Genomic DNA, 18,106 nt, shown 5'->3' with positions numbered 1-18,106 from the left:
AATTTTACTTCCATCCCTTCATCCCTAGACCAATATATTTTAGCTATTGGGGTGCAGAACCATATATCAGCTCAGTACATCTGAGGGAACTCCACAACCTGGAGGGTTTCATGTCTGAATTGCTGTCTTATCTGAATCTTTAATAGGCCATCTACTACTACTACTTCTGGATGAATACACTTATGGTAGGACAAGTGGATTCTGAGGTCAGGTACCCTTCCTGCTTCTGGATGAATATACTTATGGTAGGACAAGTGGACTCTGAGGTTAGGTACCCTTCCTGTTGACATATATCCTTTGCTGCAGACTGTGTCCTGTCATCAAAGGCAATGCTATTTGGGCTCCCATGGAGGTAAATCGAATTCTGAAAGTCCTCAGATGATGGGCAGGGAAGGCAAACACACATAGAGAAGGTTTCATTTTTGATCTCTCCAGAGTGAAATGTCTCAAGACATGGAGAGTGGCACTAACAGCTAAAATTCTACCTAAGGTGTGAGATTGCATCTAATTTAAGCTTTGTGCTTAATTGATTAGCTTAATTATTGTTTCATAACTATTGAATGCCCACGGTTTAAGCTTCTAAATTTTATGGAGCTCCACTCCATTAACACTGAAGCTCCAGTGATGAGACAAGTCCACTCATGGAATTTTTGTATTTTTGAGGATGCTGCTTTTATATAAAGTCACCCTAGGACATTGAAGATTTGATAAGCATACAACAAAGAATTTGTTTTATTCTCTGGTGGAACTAATTAAATGTATGGATGGACAAACGAGTCCAATCAGTGTGTGCCTCTAATTCATCCAAGAAATCCCAAGAGAATGAGATCTGCTTCTATTGATGTCTTAATTGCTATAAGTCACCCTGGCTTTCCCAGATCTAGGCAAATAAAAATCATAATATACACTTTTGGGGGGCATGTTGTTCTTAGACTGGTGATCCAGAATTCATTTTTTTTTTGTATTCAGCAAGGAATTCATATTTCTATATCTAAAAATATTGAAAAACTTAGTGTTAAGAGGACTCATTCTATGCTGGCTCTATTGCCTCCCAGAGACCCGCATATGGGCAGGCATATACACATTCCTTTCATATGGGAAGAGAAATGGGGGCTGATATAAAGATATACAAGACCAGCTAGGTAGTTCCTTCCTGCATTTATTTTTGGGGGACTGGTGTGTGAAAATTCTCTAAGTCCAGAAGCTCCATGCTTCAGTGTGATCACACTGAGGCCTTCAGAGTAGAAGGTGAGGCTAGGCTGACAGAGATGCTGCAGTGGCATTTCTGCTGGCTGCCTTGCTTCAAACCAAATAAATTAACCTCTTTGTGCCCCAGATTCCTCATCTATAAAATGCCTATGGTAATGGGAACCTTTTTCATGAGGTGGTCATAAGGACTAAATAAATTGATACATGTGAAGTATTTAGAATACTACCTGCCTCATCATAGGCATTCAGTGTCAGCTGCCATCATCATCACCATCATCATCTTTATCTCATGTGTATCCTCCTGGGTATAAAAGTAAATTGAACTTCAATAAGCATGACCCCATTAACTTGTACTCCAACAAACTGAAGGAGTTCAGATGGCCTAAACTGATGAAGATTTCCAATAACTGACTTTTATAATTATTCACTAATTTTCCTGTATACCTTTCTTGATCCTATATCTGAGAGAAGGTGTTTTGGGTTGAATTGTGTCCTCAGAGAGATATGTTGAAGTCCTAACAACTTGTACCTCAGGATGTAATATTATTTGTAAATAGGGTTACATCATTGAAGATGTAGTTAGTTCAGATGACGTTGTACTGGAGTAAGGTGGGCCCCTAATCCAATATGACTATGTCCTTGTAAGTAGAGGGAAATTTGGAATAGAGATGCACAGAGGGAAGATGATATGAAGATGACCACATGATGATGGAGACAAGAGATTGGAATGATGATCTCCAAGGAAAGAATGCCAAGGATTGCTGGCAAATACCAGAAGCTGGAAGAGTCATGGAATGATTTTCTTCCACATTTCAGAGGGAGCATGACCCTGCCGATATTCTGATTTTGGACTTCTAGCCTCCAGAATTGTGAGACAATAAATTTCTGTTGTTTTAAGTCACCTGTTACTTTGTTATGATAGCCCTAGGAACCTAATACAGAAGAGGATGGAAAAAATTACTGCTGAGGAGATAACAGCACTCAGACTGAACCAATCAGGTCACTGGAAGCTTAGGGTGACATTCAAATGCCGAAATTGTTACTTTGTTTTCTCTGACATTTTTTTTTTTTTTTTTTTTTTTTTTGTGGTATGCGGGCCTCCCTCGATCCTCCCAGACCGGGGCGCGAACCCGGCTCCCCTGCATCGGCAGGCGGACGCGCAACCATTGCGCCACCAGGGAAGCCCTCTCTGACAGTTTTGACAAAAATCCCACCAATGTGGTCTTTTTTTCTTATTCTAATCAATTAACAAGATCTACTTTTTAGGGCAAAATTTTCCTTACTGTTTTATTAGTGGTAGGCTATGAACATACTCTTTCCTATCAGACACTTGAACAAACCTCCTCAAATTTTGTGCCATGTTCATTCGTTCATTCATTCATTCATTTACTCTTCCTTTGCATCAGAGCAGAGTGCTGAAGTAACAAGCAGCCTCATTTAGATTGCCCCGAGTCACAACCACTCCTGCTCCTGTGGGTGTTTTCAAAAGAAGTATCTGGTCTTTTGTGATTCTCCCACCATTGTTCTTCCCTCTCTTCCTTTACCCAACTTCAATACCATTTGATTATTTTCAGTGCAAAAGCAGCCTCTCTTTGTGCTGCCTGCATCAACTAGATCCCCCTGTACGTTTATACAACTTAATTTTACCTAGTTCTAAAAACAGCTGTTGGGCACATATCATTTGTCAGAGCCAGTCTAATCTTTCCACAGTTAGTATCTCAGATCCAGGGTGGCCAAGATTTGTTTTCAAATATTTTTCTTTTCCTGATGACCTGGAAAATCCTTCCACAATTACAAAGTCCTATTTTCACTTTGAACAAATGACCATACGGTCAAATTCAAGATTTCATAGATGCTTAACCTGAAAGCAATGGAGGCGGAGTTTATGAAAGTATCTTTAACTCATTATCATTAGCTAATTCTCTTGACTTATGTTTACTTCTCTCAAGTTCTATAGGATGATAAGGTTTTTGTCCAAATCAGTGTGAGGTAGTTTTCATGACTATTCCCCAAAACACATTGTTCAGAAAATTTGTAGTAAAGCATTACATACTTATTTATAAGAATGAGTGATCACTTGTCCTCCTGATTCCACGGTGCTTAATGTATATTAAATACAAAAGTAGCTTTAAAAATATAGTATGCTTTTTTCAGAGGTCTCAAGCAAGGGCATTAACAAGGGCATGAGCCTATGCATCAAGAAGGATCCAGCTTTGTATATTTTTAAAGAGCTATTAGAGTAGCTGTAGTTCCTTCTGCTCCTTGATTAAATCTTGATTAAAATCAGCACTGCAGTTGTAGGATGGGAAGCAGTCTTCTCCCTACTTTCCCTGTTGTAGGTAACATCACTTGATTGCTTGAGACAGTAAAAGGTGCTTTGGTAGTAAAAGGACAGCAAGATTAATAGGCAGGCATTTCCATAGTAACAGCAAAGCACTCTGGGAGACACAGCCACTTGCGGGTGGAGCTGCACATGCCAGGATTTCGGCTCCCATGGCAACAGCAGAGTGTGGAGTGGGGAACGAACACACTACAAAACTTAGCAAAGGTCCATTTAGAGAAGACAATGTATAATCAGAGTTGTCTATCTATTTTAAAATTCAAAGTTAAATAAATCAAATTTGAGACCACAAGCTGATGCAAAACATTTAAAATACACTGTACATCCACTGAAAATTTCTGAAGCATAAGCACAAATAGTTTAAGAACTATCCAATTGTGACAACTTGTTAGTTTAAAAAAATCCAATTACCAAGATTTTTGTCCCAGAGTAGTTGCAGAAATTACACAATTAGAGCAATTTTTCTTAGCTGCTCCACTATAGGAAATGAAAGTAATTATACAAAAATAGTGTAAAATAGTGTTCACAACTGCAAGATAGATTTTTGCTTTCTTTAGAAGAAATTCTGTTTCTCTTTAGGTAACCATCTCAACCAAAAGTTGAAGAGAGACAGAAGTAAAAAGAGAAAGGAGTAGCTAAAAGAAGACCAGAGCAAAAGGTGAGTGAAATACTATAAGACTTGGGAGAAGCTGAAAAGAATTCAGAAAGACCTAAGAACCCAGCATTCCAATCGAAACAAGTTTAACACAAATTGTATTCTTCCTGCTTTTATTAACATCAGAATTAAAGTTTTTGAAGGTCTCCTTTGTCCTACACAAAATTACACTTTATCAGGTGGCTCACCATCCACTTAGGAATAGGCATTATTTTTTTAACCTGGCTTCTTGAGTCAAGTCTGCACAGCCAGTGAAATAGAAGGTTGGAAATTATCAGGTGAAGCGGGGATAGGTTAGTTACTCCTCAAGTGCATTAAGGTAAATCTGTATGTTTATATCTGCTGTTTACTAAGAGTACTTACTACCTGGAAGTATTTACTGAGATTTTACTCAGTGTTCACTATGAACTTGGAAAATAGATATTAATAAATCAACCAGTTTCCTGCTCTGGGTTGCCTATGCTGTAACTGTGCCTTGTGCCCAGTAGGATTTGGATGCCAGAATGACATTTAAGCGTAAGAAGGATCTGGCTGCACTGTCTCAGAGAAGTGTGATGCTTGTTTGGTAAACATCCAACATCCATATCCTACATCTGGAAAAGAAGGTTTACTACCAGGATCATCTATGGGATTGCTTGCCAAGTATCAGATTGAACTGATTACCCAGGATTTGGGGATTTAGGACTCGGAGCTGAGTCAGTCTCTCACTGGTGACTGAAGCTGTAAGATGTAAGACTTTTGGAGCTATTAGTGACCATGTTTTTTGTTATATGGCTAAAGCCTTAAGAGGGAAGAATAAAGGCTCCAGAGAAAAGCAGAGATAAGAAGTAGAGACCTGATTTAGATGGTGTTCAAACCCCGCCTCCCCCCAGTCCAGTTGTTTTTAAAGTCCAGCACAATCTGTATTTCCTGTGACTTGATGTTCCCAGTAAGTCTCCCACTTCCCTCTTTTTTCGTGGGGGGATTGCTCAGGCTATCTCAAGCTGGGTTTCTATCTCTTTCAACTCAGTCTTATTTAACTTAACAGCTGAACTCATTAGTTACCTATTGCTGTGACCAGTTACCACAAATGTAGTGCTTTAAAACCACATACGTTTATCATCTTACAGTTTCTGTGGGTCAGGAATCCAGGTACAGCTTTGCTGGTTTCTTTGCTCAGGGTCTCACAAAGTTGTAATTATGGTATTGGCTAGGGCTGAGTTCTTTTCTAGAACTCAGGGTCTTAAATGATTGTTGGCAGCTTAGTGATAGTTGGCAGTTTTTGGTTCCTTGTGATTGTAGAACTGAGGCCGGGTTTTCTTGCTGATTGCCATCTGGGGCCACTCTGAGCTCCCAGAGGCCACCTGCAGTTTCTTACCATGTGGCCCTCTCACAGCGTGGCAGCTTACTTCTTCAAGTCCTGTAGGGGAATCTCTCAGAGGCAGATTGAGTCTTTTATAATGTAATCTACTGAAGGGAGTGGCTATCCCATCACCTTTGCTATATTCTATTGGTGAGAAGACATAGGTTCTGCCTACAGGGGATTATGTAAGGGAATGACTCATGGTGGTGGGGGGGATGACTTTAGGGTGTGTTTACCACAGAACTATTAATGTAGCTGATGATATATACAGTGATGATGCTACATGACTGAGATTGAGTTATAAGGCAATAAAGAAGTATTTTATAACAATAATGGTTACGTTGATGTCTGACGTTCTTCTAATCAACATATTGGCAAGAAAATTCAGATGGCTGCAATGTAGGAAAGAAAATCTGTCCAAATATGAAGAATTATAAATACATATGTCCATTCACTGAACACTGTGTCTGTGAGAATCACTATGTTGTTCAGTATATAGTAGTAGTAGGTTATTCTTTTATATTGCTATATAGTATTCTGTTACATGGCTGTACCACACTTATCTATCTGTTCTACTGTTGATGGATGCTTACTTTGTTTCTTGTTTTTGGCTCTATGAATACTGCTGCTATGAATGCCTGTGTGTGTTTTGGTGTACCTATGCATTTTTTCAATCTGATAATAAGTTATTTAAAAATCTATAGTAAACATAATGGTGAAATATCAAAAGTTTCTCTGAGATCATAAATGAGATAAGAATATATAGTATCACTTCTTTTAGACATTTTACTAGAGATTCTAGTCAATACAAATGCCTGGAAAAAGATTTAAAGGTAAACTGATGAGAGGAAAAAAAAAAACCTATCATTTTCAAACTACATAATTTGTAAACATAAAAATAGATAAACTTACAATTAATAAGTGTATTTACTAAGATCAATATATACAAGTTATATATATATGTAGTATATATTTATGCTGGCAACAATTAATTTTAATTAAAGATTATATAATTTATAATAAAATAAAAATAGTAAATGCTAGAAATGAGTCAAATAAAGGATATAAGATTTCTACACACATAAAAACTACTAAATATACTGAGATAAACTAAATAAGACCTATATAAATTCAGAGATATGCCATCTTTGTGGGTTTGAAGAATCAATATTGTTAAGATATCGGCTCTCACTATATTGACCTACAGATCCAGTACAAGCCCTATCAGAATCCTGGGATGTTTGGTTTGAAGAACTTGACAAAGTGATTCTAAAGTTTATATGAAAATCCAAAGAGTCCAGAGTAGCAAAGACATAACTTGACACAACAGAAAGTTGGAGGACATGTACTACTAGATTTCAAGACATATTATGAAACAGTAATTAAATGTGGTAATGGCATGAGGATGGACACATAGACCAAAAGAAGAGAATATAGAGCTCAGAAATATACCACATATATACAGTCACCTGATTTAAAACAAAGGTATCACTGCAATTCAGGGGAAGAAAAGAATGTCTTAGCAATAAGGGATGTTGAGGAAGTGGATGTTTATGAGGGGAAAATATGAAAATTGACTTCTTCCTCATACAGTGCACAGAAATTTGAGGGGAATCACAGATTTGAAAGCTTAACAATTAGGCTTTTATATAGAACACATAGGAGAACATGGTCTTAGGGGTAGGCAAAGATTTCTTAGAATAAAACGCATTAATCAAAGAAAAACATGGGTAAATTGGATTTGATTAATGTTTTATTAAAACATTAAAATAAGTTCATTAAGAACTTATGTTCGTCAAAAGGCATCTTGAAAACATGAAAAAGCAAACCAAAGAATACAAGAAGATGACTGCAATACATATATACAACAAATGACTTGTTTCTAGAATATAAAAAGAGCTCTTACAAATAAATGAGGAAAAGACAGGTAATCCAATAGGAAAATGAGAAAGGACTTGAATAGGCACTTCATAAAAGAGATACCTAAATGGCCAGTGAGACATGAAAAGGTGCTTAATATCACAAATTTTTAAAGTGTTTAACATAATTACAAATGAAAAACATAAAACTACTACACATTCATCAGAAATGCTAAAACAAAGCAAAACAAACTAATAAGCAGATAAAAGAACCACTGACAGTCGAAGTATTGTTGAGGCTGTAGAGCAACTGGAACTTTTATACACTGCTTGTGGGAGTGTAAAGTGGCACACACTCTTGGAAATCTACTGAGCAGTATTTAATAAAATTGCACATACCACATACCCACTGACCCAGAAATTTCATGCATAGGAATAAATAACAAAATACGTACATATGCATACTGAAGTATTTTGAATTGAATTAAACTGATTCAGGGTTTGTTTTTACCCATCAAATGGATCATCCATAGATCTAATCCATAGTTCTTGTCTATTGGAGGTTGTGCCATTGGAACGGTTTCAGGTAATAAAAGGAACGAGTGCAGGAAGTACTGTCCTCTCCAGGTACTACTGGGACTCCCCAGGGATGCTCTCATATTCCAGTGAGGAGCTCTGGCTGTTGCATGGCACAGTCTAGGGGAGCTGCAACTCCATAGCGTTAGGAGCTACAGTTCCACAGGGTGCTTCTCTGGGGCTAGATACACCTCTGCCCCATTACTTGGATGTTACCATTGCTGCCAGTTGGACACCATTGGAGCTGGAAATCTCCATGTCTGTGGAAATGGATTTCACTTGCTATGTCTCAAGGCTGATGGTTCTTACTGCTTTATTTGCAAATTGGGAAGAAAAATATTCCCTATGTACTATGCTCAGTTGTAGGAAATCCCACATCAAGGCTTCCTGAATCCCCCAAATTTTAGGGATTAATATAATAGTTCTGTAAACTTACAGCCTCTTTCTGACAGTGTGCATCCACGCCTCCAGGTGAGCTGTGTCTGGGTGAGCTCCTGTATCAGCCATTGTGCTTTCTTGGAAGTGCCGCTCACGGTTGGCAATCAGGAGCTATTGCTGAGTCTAACTTTCCTTCTTCCCCCATGGTAAATTCTCTCAGGACAGTTCCTTTCTCCTGGTCTTCACTGGAATAGCCCGAACACATTTATATGAGTCTGATCTGCAATGATGGACTGGGTCAAGTCTTTTTTTCAATGGAGTCTCCTTAGCAACTCTATGAATCAGGAGATGTGTATAGGTATGCCTGTAATATTGAAAAATTTACATCATTCAAAGGTTAAAAGTAGATAATTTTGCTACAGAACACACCATGTTTTCTATAGAATGTAACCTCTGCCTAATTGACTTCTGGCCACAAAACACACACCATTATCAAAACCAGGCCCTGGAAAGAAATAATCCATCTTAGTTATTCCAAGTGGGTGTGTGTTGATAGTGGTGGATAAATCCACTTAGTTTAATGCCTGTTGCTTGCCAATGATTCTGAATAATCTGAGTGAAACTGCACATGTCAGATTGGGACTTGAACCCAGGTGTGTCTCAGATTGGGACTTGAACCCACAATCTGTGTCTTAGGAGACTTGAACCCCTCAATCTCCCAGCTGAAATTGCACACCTGGTTTCAGGACTTAATGAAGCTCAGGTTCTTGATGTCTCAGCACAGAAGGAATTCAGCAAGAGGCAAAGTGATAGGCAAAGAAGTAGATTTATTGATATATGACGCTTGTGAAGGATATAAGCTGGCAGGCAACAGGGCTCTGCCCCAAGAACTAAGTTGGAAAGCAGGTTTATTTAGAGAGATTCACATTCCACAGACAGAACTTGGTCTGTCTTAAAGTGAGAGTGTGCCCAGATATGGGGTGGTTAGTTTTTATGGGCTGGGTAATTCCATAGGCTAATGAGTGGGAGGATTATTCCAACCATTTTGGGGATGGGGCAGGGATTTCCAGGAATTGGACCACTGCCCACTTTTTGGCCTTTTATGGTCGGCCTCAGAACTGTCAGGGTGCCTGTGGGTGTGTCGTTTAGATGCTAATGTATTACAATGAGAGTATAATGAGGCTCAAGGCCTAGTGGAAGTGAAATCTTCTGCTATCTTAGGTTTAATCGGTCCTAACCAGTTTTTGTAGTATCCACAACAGATTATCATTCTTTTAAAGGTTGTGCCCTGCTCCCTTTCTCCTATCTCCTGAGGAATAAAGAAGTAGGAGAGTTAGATCAAGAGCCAAAATATTACCACTGTTACTGATAGAAATCAGGGGAGAGTGACTTTATTTTGACCAGTTTCATTTTGCTCAACCTCCAGCAAGTCAAAATGATGAGATGCTGAGATTTACAGCAAAGAGAGGGTTTACTCACAAGATGCTGTGGTTTACAGCAAAGAGGGTTTGTTTACTCACAAGACACTGAGGTCTGTAGCAAAGAGAAGGTTTATTCACAGATCAGCCAGGTGAGGAGATGGAAAAACAGTTTTCAGATATACTTCCCCAAGAGCAAAGGGCTGGGGGTATTTATGGGGTAAGGGGGAACTTGGGGTACTTATGGGAAAACAAAGGAGTAGGGTGGTTTGAAGCATGGGGAAAGGTGATTGGAAAAAGGTGCGGTAATTAGGTAATTGTTCAGCTGCAGGTGCAACTAAGCTTATAGGCCTTTGCAAATTCAAAAATTGAGGTGCTTAGCGGGATCTAGGGTGGAGTTTTTGGCTCTCTGACATCAAAAGGTCACCTAGCAGGCATTTGTGCATGCTCAGTTGGAGGGTTGGTGATCCTATCCAGTCTTAACCAGCTCAGCTGGAACTAGACACAGCTAACTCCAAGTTCCTGGAAAACAACTCGGGCAAACATATTGTTTAGGCTATGAGCAACTTGGAGGACGGGCAAGTCTTTTGTAGCAATAATTAAAACAACCTTGATTAGTGAAGGCAGATGGAATAGATTTGACTGATTACCCACAGTTTCAACTTTATGTCTATTAGACAAGGCTGATAGGTAGATTTCTCCATGCAGTCACTGGAACCCTGGGTTGGGGCAGACTAAGAGGAGGAATGGCATTGCTGAATGAAGCATGCCTGGCTTTCCTTCCAAATGGGTCACCCCATGAAGTACTGCCCCCCGGACCCCAACTAGGTGGTGTGAATAAAGAGCCATGGACAGCCTGATGTGTGTTTAGGAAAAAACCCCTCCTCGTGGATCCTGGGAGGGGAAATAGCCTTTTCGTCTAAAACTCACCTGCCGGTTTGAGTCTGGCAGGGTTGTTATTAGCCTGTCCTGCTTCCAGTTGTGTATGCTCATGTTTGCTTTTCTACCTTATTGGCAGCTTCCTAGATTCAGTTCCCTTTTCAGGCCCTGAGCACTTCATTCTCTTGCTTCCTTCATAATCATGAAGTGCTCAGTTGTTTTAAATGTGTTTTGACGCTGGTAGACAACATCTTCCCCTCCAGATATTTTCTACTTCAGTGACTCTGGGGAGAAAACTTCCCATTTAGGACCTCTCCACAGTGGAGGATGTAGTGAAGTGGATTAGCAAGAAACCTGCAGGGCCCTAAGTAACTACACTCCACTTCAAAGGCCATTTGCCCACTAAGCCCTCCTTTTGCTCATGGCCTTGCATCTAAAGATTATGCTCCCTTAGAATATTCTGAAGTGGCTACTGAAGAATCTTGTGAAGTCAAGACACAAAGAACCATTCTGTTCTCAGAAATGCCTACATTTATACTACTGAGAGTCTCGCACTTATATCTCCGGCTCGCTATCCTGCTGATTTCAATCTGGTGGGACTGCCACATGTCTTTGTGCTCTGTACCGCACATGTGCATATGGTGCATGCTAAATATAAATGCTGTTTGGCAGGATCCCTTTTTCTCTTCCTTTGTTTCTGAAAATGTAGTGAAGAAAATGTGTAATGTGTGTCCTCTCCAAAATGAGAGACTTTCAGGAAGTAGAATTATCTTGACAACAAGCCATTACATTTTACATATCATTTCAGCATGTGGCAGTAGTGGCAGCAGTGACTGTCCACTGCTTTGTTTGGTCAGATTGGGCTGCTGAGGGTCAAACTGACTCTCTCTTTGACAGAGTCTAGGCGGCTTCCTGCCTTGCTGAACCGTTTGTCTGAGCTTCCAGCGGCTGGTTTCCAGATCCCTCTACTCGTGTACTAGTCAGATTAGGTCAGTTTAGGCTGTAATAACAAACAACACAATATATATTTATTTCCTAATCATGCCGGGTGTCCAGTGTCAGTTGGCAGAGGGTCTCTGCTCATTACAGTCACCCAGGCTCAGGCTGATGGAGGTTTTGTATCGAAATGTGTCCCCACTATCACTGCAGTCATGGGGCAGTAATGTGGCAAGTCATATTCTGGCTGTAAGAGCTTCTTCTGGAAGTGTCACTTCTGCTCTCACTTTATTGGACCAAGCAAGTCCCATGCTAAGCCTGACTTCAGCAAAGAGCAGGGAAGTATATCCCATAGGCCCCTGAAAGCCAGAGAACTATAAGTATTTTGCTACTGGTACTGATGACCACTACATCTCCTGCCAGAAATATGAAAAGAGTGGACAATGACAATTGTTGAGGTGCCTAGGAATTTTCTAGCTGCACCAGTGGTGCTCTTGAGGGAAGAGAGCAAGACACCACAGGGCTAAAGCTATTCTATAAAGGTATCTCATGGAGATAGCACTGTCCTAAAACAGTGCTTAGATATTTGAAGAAGTATCATAGCTTAAAGAAATTTGCATTAGGCATAGAAAGGTGAAAGAAACAAAAGCACACAGAGGCACGCTCCACTTGCAGTTTCTGGAGCCAGGCTGAGGTCACACACACACACACAGTGTCACATCCAGAATGGAAGAAATGTGAAAACTGGAAGAATGTTGCTGGAGACTTTCAGGAGCTGACCTGCTTCCTGCACCTTCTGCCAGGCTTCCCGGCATCGCTGTGGGCTCTGCTCCTGCCTGTCAAGCCTGCTCCGACTTTTTTTGCTGGTGACGGGGACCTCCACAAAGCTGTGATTGCAGGGGATGTGCTTTGTTAGATCTCAAGGACTGTGGAAAGTCCCAGAGCCACTTAGCAGGTGAGGAATCATGACTGTGTCTGTGCCAACTTCGAGGGCCTAACATCTCCGGACTGATTGCAGTGAGCATAGGAAAAGCCTGAAGGAGGATTTTGGTCAGACGGCAGTGGAGAGGGCTGTGGCTAGTGACACTGATGATAGCTGGCAGGGGGTTCCTTCTCATCGCCCGCCCCACACAGGTCACTTCATATATCAACGGAGGAGAGCTGAAGAGAAGAGCAGGGGGCTCTCTAGAGAAACCGAGGAGAGGTAGCAAGACTGAGTCCAGGACTGCTTGGCGGGACGTGAATCTCAGCAATTTTTAGCAGGACTCTGCTAATGAATGTGGAACCGAGGGACTGGCAGCTCCATTTTCTCTGGTATTAACATTTTTTTACTTTATTTTAATGAGGAAAATGAGATTCTTCTCAGTTTCCTATCACTGAACCCGGTTTGGGAGGGTATGACATTTAACAACAGTGCTTTGAAAAATATTAAGCATTGTACAAATACAAGGAATTGTTGCTGTTATTAATCTGATGAAATGCACATGCAGCTTCGAATCAGCCTTAATATTGAGGGGATATTTAAAGGATTAGGAGGGACTCTGTAACTACTGAGTAGCAAGTCAGGGTGGCCTTCGTAAGAAGGGCCAGCTAATCTGGCCATATTAAATCCATTTTTAGAAGCTAAATAGCCAAACTCTGAGTCAATAAATGGCAAACGCAGACATAGACCATATAACTTGATCATCTCACATCACATGCAACACTCTCATAAATTATAAAATATGTCAGGCGATTAAATCTAATTTGAGGCCATAACTTGATTATCTTCTGGGTGGAAAGAGGAAATGGCTTTGGTCAGGAGAAGTGGTCCCAGATTTCTCAATATGTAGGTGTAGCCAAACTGAAGTTGGAGGGTGGAACTGCTGTTATATGGTGGACTTGGGGATGAATCCAGATAATTCAGGAGAAAAAGATGTAGGTGTCCTTAAATCAGCCCCCAAAGGCTTTGAGAAACTGCAGTTAGGCCTTACTAATTTGTATGAGTTGGGAGTTGAGGTTAGTATGAACTAGTGAAAAGTTGAATTACAGCCGTTTTGAAAGACATCCACTTGTGTTGGTTTTTAAGTATAAAGAAATGGAAGTCTAATGGTTAGGGGCCGAATATATGTCCATCTGAGCCTGCTCAGTTATTCTAATTGTTGTCTGCATGCAAACAGTACTACTCTAAAGCAGTTCATTCTTATAACAGGTCTACTGTTTGCCTTTCATTTTTAAAAAATATTAATTCATTTAGAAAGTCCTTTTTATTGTTCACAAGAAAATTTCAGCCATATCAAGGAGGATATACCCCTAATTTTTGCTGTGCTTATACAGATAGGAGCCATTAGGAGGCCAAAACTTCTGTCTGCACTGTCCCCAGAGTCCTACTTTTCTCACTGTTCCCCATGCACCAGGCAGAGGCTGCACAGCCTTTGGAGGAATTCAACTCTATCCACTATTCTGGATAATAAAGCTAGATATTGATTTGCTAAACAAATACCTCATAATTATCGAAATCTTTTATATACCGTACCTTGTTTCCTCACCTGATGAGTCAATCAGCAGTTGCAGTTCTAGGCAACAAGGTTGAGTAGATAACACTCTCATTGATATAATCCTTATCCTTTCAGTTTCAGCCGCCCTGCTTGGCCCTTCATTCCCCTCTGCATTCTCTCTGCTTTCTCTCAAGCAAATGTACAGCAAGACTTCAAACCCACCGAGGGCATAGCTTGTGAGTGTTTACTCATCTCTGTAATCACATGGTCCAGTATGTAGAGTGTCTGGGACATAGTAATGCCTCAGGACATGATTGCTGCAATAGTGAATCAATGCATCCATTAGCTAGTAGGGCTGATAAATTCACATTAAGTGGTAAATACTGATACTAGATTCATGTGTTGAGCATTATAATAGGCAGTAATCCTTAAATTCATAGGATTGAGTTCTGTTTTGGATTTTAGACACTGGAACAGAAGGGTGAATGCCTTCACCCTGAGTGGGTGATTGTGAACTCTGCCCACCTGGGTACAGGCTTTCTCTAAAAATAATATTATAGCAGGAAATACTGCTGCTAGTTATTAATGTTACCGAGCAAGGGCTGTGTGCCTGTACATAGAAAGCCAAACTCTGACAGTGGGTGTTTGCAGCAAAGTAAGGGGTTTATTTGCAGGGTGCCAAGCAAGGAGAATGGGCGGCTCATGCTCAAAAGACCTGAACTCCGTGATGGATTTTTAGGCAAGGGTTTTTAAAGACAGTGCTAGGGGAGAGGGTCATATGCTGCTTGATCAGCTCGTGGACCTCTTCTGATTGGTGGGTGATGAGGTAACAGAGTGATGTTTCTGGAATTTCAACCTTCTGGTTCCAACCAGCCTGGGGTTCACATGCTTGTGCTCAGCTTGTAGTCAACGCTCTCCACCTGGGTGGGGGTCTTATTTTTACAGAACAGCTCAAAGATACGCATCAGGTTGTTATCTGTATTCCTTCAGGAGGAAATAGGAGCCCTGTGACTCTATTGTCCTAATCATTAACTGCTTGAGTCTGCTCTTTGGAACTCAGGGAAGGCCAAGGAGAGTGAAGCCTTTTTTTTCCCTACAGACAAGAAACGGGGGACACAGAGGGGATTTTGTACCTAGGACGGCCCCATAGGGTCCTGCTTGGTTTCAACCCCCCTTTTCTTTTAAATTTATTTATTTATTTATTTATGGCTGTGTTGGGTCTTCGTTTCTGTGCGAGGGCTTTCTCTAGTTGTGGCAAGCAGGGGCCACTCTTCATCGCGGTGCGCGGGCCTCTCGCTATCGCTGCCTCTCTTGTTGCGGAGCACAGGCTCCAGACACACAGGCTCAGTAATTGTGGCTCACGGGCCCAGTTGCTCCGTGGCATGTGGGATCTTCCCAGACCAGGGCTCGAACCCGTGGCCCCTGCATTGGCAGGCAGATTCTCAACCACTGCGCCACCAGGGAAGCCCAATCCCCCTTTTCTTTGATACTCCTCAGTCCTAAGGGGAGCAGTGGTGGGACGGGAAAGGGATAGGAAGGGTTTAGATAGAGAGATTAATCATAAACTCAGCAAGGAAATTCAGTTTTAGGGGGACTAAGTTTCAATAAGCACCTACTATGTGCCAAATAGTAATGTACCAAAATTTATTTTATGTGGTCATCACAGTAGCTACTTGAAGTGGTCATTATCTTTCTCTTCTAAATGGGGAAATGTATGCTGAGGAAAGCCAGGTACTTGCCCAAGCCCACACAATGAATAAGTGGGGTTTAAACAACCAGGTTCTAACTGGTTCTAAATCAGTGTTCTTTCCACATCACTACTCGACCTATCCTTTCTATAATTGGAACTTAACAACAAGCAATAAATGTTTGTTAAAATGAGCACAGCTTTAGCCTGTTCCATTTGAGATCCCAAGTGGAATTCCAAATATTCTAATTCCACCATAATCATTATCATCAACAACTGCTGTCTATTGGAGCACCTGTTACAAGCAAGGCAGTGAGCTCTTCTAAATCAAGCTGGTGTTCATGCTGACATCATAACACACTGCTGTCCTGGAAATCTGGATTCCATGTAATTTCTTTATCTGTGAATTCTGTTCATTAAGTGTACAATACTTTTCATATGAATAGATTCCAAAGTCAGAAACCAATTCTTTTTCAGCCCACATTCAGATGTGGTTATTGTAGCCATACACCATGGTTCTTGCTATCAAAGAATTCGTAGTTCACTTAGAGACACAATATTTATGTTTGTAGATAAATAGACACAAAGTAAATACATTTATGACATATCCAAATTAGGGGTGCAAACAATAAATAACATCAGAGTTTAGCAAATGGAGTGCTTAATGGACTAGAGGGATCAGAGAGAGTTTTCATCGTGGGAATGCCACTGAGCTGGGTCTGGAAGGTGGGAAGGCTTGAAGAAATGTCAGAAAAGGGGAGAGTGACGATAGGGATGCAGGTATAACAAAAGACAGCAAGCATTTCCTTGTTCCAACATCTGTATTCACTGGATTCACTGGACAGTTTCTACATAATTTTGGCTTCAGACTGGACCACAAAGGGCTTTAAAAAAAAAAAATTATTTATTTATTTATTTATTTATTTATTTTTGGCTGCGTTGGGTCTTGGTTGCTGCGCGCGGGCTTTCTCTAGTTGCGACGAGTGGGGACTTCTCATTGCTGTGGCTTCTTTTGTTGTGGAGCTTGGGCTCTAGCCACGCGGACTTCAGTAGTTGTGAAGTAGTAGTTCTTCGCGGGCTCTAGAGTGCAGGCTCGGTAGTTGTTTCTCATGGACTTACTTGCTCCGCAGCATGTGGGCTCTTCCCGGACGAGGGCTCAAACCTGTGTCCCCTGCATTGGCAGGCAGATTCTTAACCACTGTGCTACCAGGGCAGTCCACAGAGGGCTTTTATATGGTGATCCTTGGTGCCTCAAATTCCCTTTGATGTTAAATATGTACACTGTTGTATATTTGATTTATAAAAAGGAAATCGTTTATTCTCAGTTGGTGGAATACACAGTTGCAGGAGATTGGAGAAGTAAATGCTACAGCTAGCTGGATCAGAGGCCTGGATAGAATTTTCACTAATAATAAATTAGCAAGAATACATCAGTATAAAGAGAGTTAAAGGTCATTCTTTAAGCTGAAACTGTTATGAGAATGTACTTTATGATCAGTTTTCTAGCTATCCAAGTATCTGGAATATTCACCAAAATGGTGGTATTTTCTTTTTAAAAGAATTGCCTCTGTACTCCATTTTGCTGTGTCTGTGGGGACCTGGCCTAAAATGAATGTATTATAGTGGTTCTCCCAGGTTTTTTATTCTGTTTTAAATGAAGTACCTTCTATTGGGCAGGATAATACAGGGTACCATGTGTTTGGCTATTGATAATAGAGGAGTTTTCCTGGGAGTTCCAGAACCTATTATTTGAGTCCAGCATTTCTGAGTGTTTGCTCCATAGAGCATTAATCTCACAATATATGTCACAACAAATGGGTTCCATGCTCAGTTAAGTTTGGGAAATGTCACTTATAAATTTGCAATGCACAGTAACATATGCACAGACTCTGGTAAGTCCTGTTGCAGAAAAACCTCTTAAACTTTGCTTAACTCAGTGTTTCTTAAAGTTACTTGACCACAAACAATCCCTATTTCCTCCTCCACTTTTTCCCCCACCAAAGACTCCTGTTAGACTCAAGAATTAGAACTCAGGGGACTTCCCTTGTGGCGCAGTAGTTAAGAATCCGCCTGCCAGTGCAGGGGACACGGGTTCAAGCCCTGGTTCAGGAAGATCCCATGCCGCAGAGCAACTAAGCCCGTGTGCTGCAACTACACAGCCTGCGCTCTAGGGCCCGCGAGCCACAACTGTTGAGCCCGTGTGGCACAATTACTGAAGCCCTCGCGCCTAGAGCCCATGCTCCACAGCAAGAGAAGCCACCACAATGAGAAGCCTGCACACTGCAACGAAGAGTAGCCCCCACTCGCTGCAACTAGAGAAAGCCCGCACGCCGCAACGAAGACCTAATA

General features: G+C 41.0%; 1 long non-coding RNA gene across 2 annotated transcripts in view; it reads left to right on the top strand.

The window, feature by feature from the left end:
- The window catches only part of LOC129392329 (uncharacterized), a 197,202-nt gene that overhangs the window by 165,153 nt on the left and 13,943 nt on the right, over positions 1-18,106 (top strand). For both annotated transcript variants that reach the window (XR_008618061.1, XR_008618060.1), the window contains exon 4: positions 4,130-4,208. This is a non-coding gene — a long non-coding RNA (uncharacterized lncRNA). The remainder of the gene's footprint in view (positions 1-4,129; positions 4,209-18,106) is intronic.

This window comes from Physeter macrocephalus, chromosome 8, assembly GCF_002837175.3.
Source record: "Physeter macrocephalus isolate SW-GA chromosome 8, ASM283717v5, whole genome shotgun sequence".
In the NCBI taxonomy this organism is placed as follows: Eukaryota; Metazoa; Chordata; class Mammalia; order Artiodactyla; family Physeteridae; genus Physeter; species Physeter macrocephalus.
This window is presented reverse-complemented; position numbering and strand designations above follow the sequence as displayed.